The sequence below is a fragment of the Physeter macrocephalus genome, chromosome 16 (assembly GCF_002837175.3).
Source record: "Physeter macrocephalus isolate SW-GA chromosome 16, ASM283717v5, whole genome shotgun sequence".
NCBI classification, from domain to species: domain Eukaryota; kingdom Metazoa; phylum Chordata; class Mammalia; order Artiodactyla; family Physeteridae; genus Physeter; species Physeter macrocephalus.
In genome coordinates, this window is record NC_041229.1 from 43,032,656 (window position 1) to 43,042,313 (window position 9,658).

Below are 9,658 nucleotides of genomic sequence, written 5' to 3' on the forward strand. Positions count from 1 at the left end.
GTATATATGTGCCACATCTTCTTTATCCATTCATCTGTTGATGGACACTTAGGTTGCTTCCATGTCCTGGCTATTGTAAATAGAGCTGCAATGAACATTTTGGTACATGACTCTTTTTGAATTGTGTTTTTCTGAGGGTATATGCCCAGTAGATCATCATATAGTTTTCTTACTTATCTTCAATTCAGTTATCCATTGCTATAATCACTTATTTGTACATATCTTCCACTATATTGACACATTCTCTCTCTTGTGTCTACTTACTCACAAAGCTCCAATTTTGGGTAAATCTAACAATCCATATAGTCTTTGCTGCCTTCAAACAGCTTAAGGTGCATAAGGAAAACATGAAACACAATGAATGACGAGTCTCACTTCAAATGTATGGCTGCAAGCACCAGGTAGGACTCCAATATATTCCTCTGGTCAGTCCACTCTTCTACTCACTTGGGTATGTGTTTCATACCTACTGCTTTTTTCTCCAGCCTCTTCTAACGCTTTCTTACACTCAAGTTTCTTTTTTCCAGAGACAACAGAATTTCACATTTCATTAGAAATTAGGTGCAACAAGAATATAATTTCAAATTGCTTCAACCACAACATGTAAATCTACTTGTATTTGTATACATATAATCTTTCTTCTATTCATGGATGAAAGTTTATGCTCCTTTCCATGGTCAGTCCTCCACTAAAGAACTAAATTCCAGAACCGCTAGTCAACATAAGGAATTTGCTTTCATGATCTATCCCCTCTTCTCACAAAAGGCAATTATCTAGTGAATGCCATCTCCTTTCCACCATTTTATTTAAAGAATACTTCAATAAAAAAATTACTCTATGACCTCACACTACAAAGCCTTTTCTTGTCAAAAGAATATTGGCACCAATAATCTCTGTGGCACCAAATCTAATAGTCACTAACAGGCTTACCTAATTCAAATTTTCTGTGACATTTGGCAGTATCATTTATTTTGACATTTTCTTCACTTGGCATCTGAGACATACTCTCTTGAGTTCCCTTTTATCTAATGGGTCACTTCTTTTAAAATATTTATTCATTAATTCTCCTCTTGAATTAGGAGCTGAGGTTCCTAACTGTTAAAATGTCCCCAAAATAAGTCCTCATACCTCTTCTCAATCACCTACTCGTGATTTAATCCAGTTATATGCCATATACAACATCATCTATCTGATGATTCCTAGAATTTTACCTCCAGCCCTGACGTTTCCATTGACTCAACACTCTACCTGACTATTCCAGTTGGAAATGTATCAAGTGTTAGAAGCTTAACATGTATTAAACTGAAGTTTTGATGTCTCATTCAAAAATTCCTTCTCTAGCCAGTGTTCTTTTCCTCAGTAAAAGTCACAGGCACTCACCAACATAATCAGGGAGAAAACGTTCTTAGTCACTTGTTGACATGAAAGGAGCAGCAGAAAGTTTGAGTTTGACTGATGGCTCAAGTACCCACCTGAGGTCCAACAAGGCAACACTTTGCTTTCTTATTTCAGTTATCATACTGTAAAAAAATGTTCTTTCTGCGATCTACTTAGTGCCATGTTTTCTGATTTTTTGTGTTTTGTGTTAGTGATTTCACTGTTTAAAATGGCCCAAGCATAGCACTGCAATGCTGTCTAGTGTTCCTAAGTGCAAGAAGGATGTAACGTGCCTTATGAAGAGGATATGTGTCTTAGGTAAACTTCATTCAGGCATGAGTTATACTGGTGTTGGCTGTGAGTTCAATGTTAATGAACCAACAACATATATTAAATAATGTGTCTTTAAACAGAAATACACATATTACAAAGTTATGTATTGATTAGTTGATGAAAATGTGACCAGAGGCTCACAGGAACCTAACCCTGTAATTCCTTTAAGTGAAATGATTCAGTGTTCTCTAATTCAATGTTTCTGGAGATTTTATAGAATAAGACTACAGAGAATAATAAGAACTTTAACAGTATTATAAAAATTAAATAAACTTTTTAAAAGCAGTAAGTAAAAATCAAAAGAGAAGTTAAACAAATGAACCCAACTTGTGTTCATTTGGTAGTATAGCTACACACAAGAGAAATATTCCATATAACTTTTAAATTCAATTATTTGACAGTATATTCCTTAAGGACAATGGGAGAGGCAAAATTAAACTACTTTTGCTAATTCTATCTTTTGGGGTAGTATTTATGCTCTTACTCTAAGCCTACTGTGTGTATGTGTACAAATGTGTACACATGCACACACATATGCTGTGGAAAATATCAAATAATTATATTGATAACATTAAAAATCAAGTTTTCAGGGTGATTAAAAGGAGATAAAGTAAAAAATCAATGACTTTAAGTGAAACCTCCATAGCCTTGACTTTGAAATAAAAATATCAGTAGGACTCATGTATTTTTATCTTTTAAAGATTTATACATTTTTTGGTTCTGTTCACTGCAAACACTTAGAAATAATAAACAATCCAACGGTAATAACATCTCCAGATTCTAGATTGTGTTTTTTAAATATTATTTCCAATTAAAAGGAATTAGAACTCTGTGGAAAAATTTCTAATTCCAGATCTCCAGTAGGAATTATACCTGATAAGCCTCGATTTGTTTTGTCATGCTGGAAAAAATGGAAGACATCCAAGTTTTGTGAGAAAATGTATTTAAATTCCTAAGCTCATAAGAATTCAAACAAATAAACCTTATTGATCACCTTCAGAGGACACTTAGGAATCAATAAAAGGAAAGATTTAAACTTTTATCTCTGCCTCTGTATAACCAAAAGTTGCTGAGAGGAAGGTTCTTTCTATAAAAGTATTCTAGCCAAAAATGAAGAACAAATCTGAATTTTCAGATTAATGGATCTGGTAGATATAATTAATGATTAATAATACTACAAAAAGATAGACTAAGACATCGGTTATCACATAATGGTGATGTCACACCTTCTGTGAAATAGCCTAGCAAAAACTAGCAAAAAACTCAATCTGTATCTATCAATTTACAGGATATGTAAAAAATGAACTTCAATCAGAAACAGGGAAAGAAAGATTGAAAGAGAGAAAGAAAGACAAAGAAAGAGAATATTACAAGCTTAGATCAAAAAAGACTTAACAGGCATACCAATAAATTGCAATGTGTATATTTTCCTGGATCCTTATTGAAATAAACATGCTATAAAAACAAATTATAAATTATTCAGACAAATGTGAACACAACCATACTTTGATGATTTTATTGTTAACTTAGTGGTATTATGCAAGTTTAGTGGCATTGATAAATGTATGATCCTGTGGTTAAAAATTTAAGGAGTCCTTACATTTTAGAAATATATATTGAAGTATTTACATATGGATAACGCGATATCTGGAGTTTGCATGAAAGTAATTCATAGAGTTGTGTTGAACAAGCTTGGCGATGCACTCAAGTTGTAGATGTTGGATGGTGAGTAAAACCGGTCCACTGCTGTATTTTTCAACATCTGCATCATGCCTTTAGAAGTTCAAATAATAAACATAAAATATCAGTTTTGGGGGTTGTTTTTCGGAAAAGACATTTATTACCGACTTATAAATTAGAGGTGGGTGGAGGGGCGGGAGGGCACGGTGGGAGGTGCCAAGTGGTCACGTTTTGGGCGGCTGCTCTCGCTCTCTGTCCTCCTGGGCCTGGATTCTGAGTTGCTCCTCAAGGCGCTCCTTTGCTCGCACCACCTTTGACAGCAGTTAGTAGGAGGCTCCCACGGATTTATCGTTCACCTTGAATAGGTGTTTGTAGTTCTGCAGAGGAGGGGAGACGGTGAGGGTCCCTGGGTTACAGAAGCAGGGAAAGCTTCTGGATCTCCTCAGGGCTCAGCTTGAAGACGTTGAGAATCAGCTGTGTCTCCTGGAGGCTGAGGCCGTAGAGGTTGGAGGCGGCTGCAAACTGGTGTCTGGCACGTCCCCGGGCATCAGCTGCTGACTGGCTAGCTGCAAACTCCTGTCTCAGGGCCCGGGCAAAGGCCCTGCCCACCACCTGCAAGCCTATCACAATGATCTGGGCGAGGTACTTGGCCATGGCAGCCGTTCTGCTTCGGGGGCACAGGCTCCGGCTTCCTGGCCCCATGGGCCCTGGCTCCAGGGCCGCCGGAGGGGCAAAAGTCAAGGGAAGCTGCGAAGAGTGCGTGCGCTGGGCATGCGCGTTGTTTCAAAAAAGTCAGTTTCATTTTTGGTACTTTTTCTCCCCAAATAATCATATAATCTGTCGGATAATTTTTGTCCATTTTACTTTCAGAATTATCCAAAATCTCTCCCTTTCTACCAAACTTCATCATTGCTACCAGACTAAATTTTCATCATCTCTTGCCTGGGCTGCTTCCATGGCCAGTACTTCCCGGACCAGGGTTCAGACCCTTGTCCCCTGCATTGCCAGGTGGATTCTTAAAGACTGCGCCACTAGGGAGGTTCCTCCCACTTCCTTTCTTGCCATTCTTTTCACACCCTTCACTTCAACTACGTTCTGATTCTCAAACATCTGCAGCACGCTACAATCTCTAGGCTTTGCACATGCTTTTTCTCCTCTCTGGAACACTCTTCATCTCACTGTTTGTATGATTTGCCTCCTTGTGTCATTCAGTTCTCAGTTCAAATGTCACCTTCTCAAAGGTGACTTCTTAACTACCTGATCTAAAATAATACTACTTGGGGACTTCCCTGGTGGCACAGTGGTTGGGAATCCATCTGCGAGTGCAGTGGACACAGGTTTGAGTCCTAGTTTGGGAGGATCCCCACATGCCGTGGACTAACTAGGCCTGCGTGCTACAACTGCTGGGGCCCACACACCTGGAGCCCGTGCTGTGCAGTGGGAGAGGCCACCGCAGTGAGAAACCCTCGTACAGCAACGAAGAGCCAATGCAGCCAAAAATAAATAAATTTTAAAAAAATTAAAATAATACCACCTTGCAAACTCTAACCACTTAATATATTTACTTTCTTTGTGTCACATATTGTCACATGTTTTTTTTGTGAGCAGAATCTTTGTTTTGTTTATCACTGCCTCCTGGCATCTAGACTGTCATCTGACACATAGGGAATACTCAACAAATATTCATTGAATAAGTGAATGAGTGGATGATTTTCAGCTGATCAGTAGCCCATTAATAAGAACTTGCTTAAGTCCGTATTGTATATCCAGCAGAATATTTGATATTAAAAAAATCATCTCATTTATTCTACATATAAGCTGTGAAGTAGGCACTACAATCATCTACTCTTATAAATAAAAATATTGAGACACATGGAGTTTAAAGACACATTCACATAGTTTTAAAAAATAGTGCAGCACACATTCAAACCTATGTCTGTGTAATTCCAAAGCATTTTCTCTTTTTGCTATATCATTCTACCACATAAAAAGCACATCAGCTAGGTGCAGACCTTCTGAAATAAATATATCAGCCCTCTGTTATTACAAATACTAACACCAAGCCTTATAATCAAAAGGAACAAGTGGGTCTGGCTTTACCCCATTAGATATTTGTCTGTTTATTCACCACCTTTGAAGTATTCTTTTAAAGCTGGTCTCTTTGGGGGCTGTAAATCTCGGTTTGATATCTCCTTTCTGTAAACCACAAAAGAAACCAGAATTTACCTGATCCAAAATAATGAAAGTGCAGAGAAATCAATAATAGGAAAAGAATAGCTACCCTCAAATTATGTTTTCCAGCACCAACAGCAACAAAGAGGAAAAAGACATGGCTCACTAAGATGTCACTATTTTGTACCAACCTGATATTATTTGAATTTGTTCTCTATGCAAAACTGGCCTATTTCAGCATTAACTTGCAGTAAAGATGTAGCCAAGGTTCACATATACCTATCTTTGATAAGATCTATCTATAAGATCTATGGGAGCAAGACACAGAAATTTGGAATCCTGGGTTCTAGTCCTAGATAGACCTTTTTGTACTTTCTGAGGAATGGTGTTACAAAGCCTATTTAGCTATAGAGTATATGAGAATACAATTAAATAAAGGGCCAAGGTGAAGTTCAGAGAACTATAAAGGACTGATAATGAAGCAGAGTATAGAGTTGGAAAGGGGGAGGAAAGTCTAATATTTAATTAGTAACTTTATGCTTTGACATGGTTTGTATAATTTAGTCTTCACAATAATCCTTCCAAATAGTCATGCTTAGCCCTACACTATATGCAAGAAACAATGAAAAGTGGTTGATTTCATCATACAACTGGGACTTTCATTTCTCCAAAATTGTTTATTCATTACAGATAATCTGTGTATGATGGTGGATGAAACTTTATATTATGCAATTGTTAGGATTAAAGAACAATACTATTTCTTTTGCTTTCATTCTAAAGATTATGTTTTGATACAGCTTGAGTCCTCCTATATGAGGATGCTAAGAGAGAATGAGTTGCACTGCACGTGACTGATGGGAGGAAATGCCTGTGAAAGATAAGTGGCAGATGGAGCAGGCTTAGTGTGTGCTAAGTCTACATAAAACAATCCAAGCCTGACACTTGTGAAAGGAAAAAGGAAGGAGGATTGATTGGATAAGAAGAGCCTCCAACTTCAGTGCAGCTCTGGGAAACTCTCAGCCAGATGCCTGGGAAATCCCAGAGCAGAAATGGACTTACACTAGTACCTTCACCGTGTTCATTTTTTCAGAAGGAGTGGGGAGCTTGGGGGAACAGGGGGCCTCAGTGTGAATACTGTTGAGGTCCAAAGGTACAATAGTTGGAGAGGGCCAGCCAATTATTTTCCATATAGCAAGTTCTCCTTAAGGGAATCTCAGTGGTGTACCTCCAGGGCCAACAGAGGTCTCAATAGACATATTAATATCCAAGTTCTAAAAGTAATTATGACACCTATTATGGAGTTTTATCTTCAGTTTATTATTGTCCACACTCTACATTATTTTGTTCATAGTCATGACTTTATTTTATTAATTTATTTTTTTTAACATCTTTATTGGAGTATAATTGCTTTACAACGCTGTGTTAGTTTCTGCTTTATAAGAAAGTGAATCAGTTATACATATACATATGTTCCCATATCTCTTCCCTCTTGCATCTCCCTCCCTCCCACCCTCCTTATCCCACCGCTCTAGGTGGTCACAAAGCACTGAGCTGATCTCCCTGTGCTATGCGGCTGCTTCTCACTAGCTCTCTATTTTACATTTGGTAGTGTATATATGTCCATGCCACTCTATCACTTTGTCACAGCTTACCCTTCCCCCTCGCCATATCCTCAAGTCCATATTGAGCTGCAAGAGTTGCTTATAAATTTTGGATATTAGTCCTTTGTCAGTTGCTTCGTTTGCAAATATTTTCTCCCATTCTGAGGGTTGTCTTTTGGTCTTGTTTATGGTATCCTTTGCTGTGCAAAAGCTTTTAAGTTTCATTAGGTCCCATTTGTTTATTTTTGTTTTTATTTCCATTTCTCTAGGAGATGGGTCAAAAAGGATCTTGCTGTGATTTATGTCATAGAGTGTTCTGCCTGTGTTTTCCTCTAAGAGTTTGATAGTGTCTGGCATTACATTTAGGTCTTTAACACATTTTGAGATTATTTTTGTTTGTGGTGTTAGGGAGTGTTCTAATTTCACATGACTCTTTTTGAATTACGGTTTTCTCAGGGTATATGCCCAGTAGTGGGATTGCTGGGTCATATGGTAGTTCTATTTTTAGTTTTTGAAGGAACCTCCATACTGTTCTCCATAGTAGCTGTATCAATTTACATTCCCACCAACAGTGCAATAGGGTTCCCTTTCCTCCACACCCTCTCCAGCATTTATTGTTTCTAGGTTTTTCGATGATGGCCATTCTGACCGGTGTGAGAAGTTATTTCATTGTAGTTTTGATTTGCATTCCTCTAATGATTAATGATGTTGAGCATTCTTTCATGTGTTTGTTGTCAATCTGTGTATCTTCTTTGGAGAAATGTCTATTTAGGTCTTCTGCCCATTTTTGTATCTAAGAGTTTGATAGTGTCTGGCCTTACATTTAGGTCTTTAACCCATTTTGAGTTTATTTTTGTGTATGGTGTTAGGGAGTGTTCTAATTTCATACTTTTACATGTACCTGTCCAGTTTTCCCAGCACCACTTATTGAAGAGGCTGTCTTTTCTCCACTACATATTCTTGCCTCCTTTATGAAAGATAAGGTGAACATATGTGTGTGGGTTTATCTCTGGGCTTTCTATCCTGTTCCATTAATCTATATTTCTGTTTTTGTGAAAGTACCATACTGTCGTGATTACTATAGCTTTGTTGTATACTCTAAAGTCAGGGAGCCTGATTCATCCAGCTCCATTTTTCGTTCTCAAGATTGCTTTGGCTATTCGGAGTCTTTTGTGTTCATTACAACTTGTGAAATTTTTTGTTCTACTGCTGTGAAAAATGCCAGTGATAGTTTGATAGGGATTACATTGAATCTGTAGATTGCTTTGAGTAGTAGAGTCATTTTCACATTGTTGATTCTTCCAATCCAAGAACATGGTATATCTCTCCACCTATATGTATCATCTTTAATTTCTTTCATCAGTGTCTTATAATTTTATGCATACAGTTCTTTTGTCTCCTTAGGTAGGCTTATTCCTAGATATTTTATTCATTTTGTTGCAATGGTAAATGGGAGGGTTTTCTTAATTTCACTTTCAGATTTTGCATCATTATTGTATAGGAATGCCAGGGATTTCTGTGCATTAATTTTGCATCTTGCTACTTTACCAAATACATTGATTAGCTCTAGTAGTTTCCTGGCAGCAACTTTAGGATGCTGTATGTATAGTATCATGTCATCTGCAAACAGTGACAGCCGTAATCTTCCTTTCTTATTTGGATTCCTTTTATTTCTTTTTCTTCAGTGACTGCTGTGGCTAAAACTTCCAAAACTATGTTGAATAATAGTGGTGAGAGTAGGCAACCTTGTCTTGTTCCTGATCTTAGTGGCAATGGTTTCAGTATTTCACCACTGAGAACGATGTTGGCAGTGGGTTTGTCATATATGGCCTTTATTATGTTGAGGAAATTTCACTCTATGCCTACTTTCTGCAGGGTTTTTATCATAAATGGGTGTTGAATTTTGTCAAAAGCTTTCTCTCCATTGATTGAGATGATCATATGGTTTTTCTCCTTGAATTTGTTAATATGGTGTATCACATTGACTGATTTGCATATATTGAAGAATCTTTGCATTCCTGGGATAAAGCCCACTTGATCATGGTGTATTATCCTTTTAATGTGCTGTTGGATTCTGTTTGCTAGTATTTTGTTGAGGATTTTTGCATCTATGTTCATCAGTGATATTGGCCTGTAGTTTTCTTTCTTTGTGACATCTTTGTCTGGTTTTGGTATCAGGGTGATGGTGGCCCCGTAGAATGAGTTTGGGAGTGTTCCACCCTCTGCTATATTTTGGAAGAGTTTGAGAAGGATAGGTGTTAGCTCTTCTCTAAATGTTTGATAGAATTCGCCTGTGAAGCCATCTGGTCCTGGGTTTTTGTTTGTTGGAAGATTTTTAATCACAGTTTAATTTCAGTGCTTTTGATTGCTCTGTTCATATTTTGTATTTCTTCCTGGTTCAGTCTCAGTAGGTTGTGCATTTTAAGAATCTGTCTATTTCTTCCAGGTTGTCCATTTTATTGGCATAGAGCTGCTTGTAGTAATCTCTCATGATC

At 37.5% G+C, this 9,658-nt stretch overlaps 1 pseudogene; it reads right to left on the minus strand.

Annotated features, from left to right (window-relative positions):
- Positions 1 to 3,614: 3,614 nt before the first annotated feature.
- LOC102974104 (mitochondrial import inner membrane translocase subunit TIM16-like) lies at positions 3,615 to 4,044 on the minus strand (annotated as a pseudogene).
- Between the last annotated feature and the right edge of the window lie 5,614 nt (positions 4,045 to 9,658).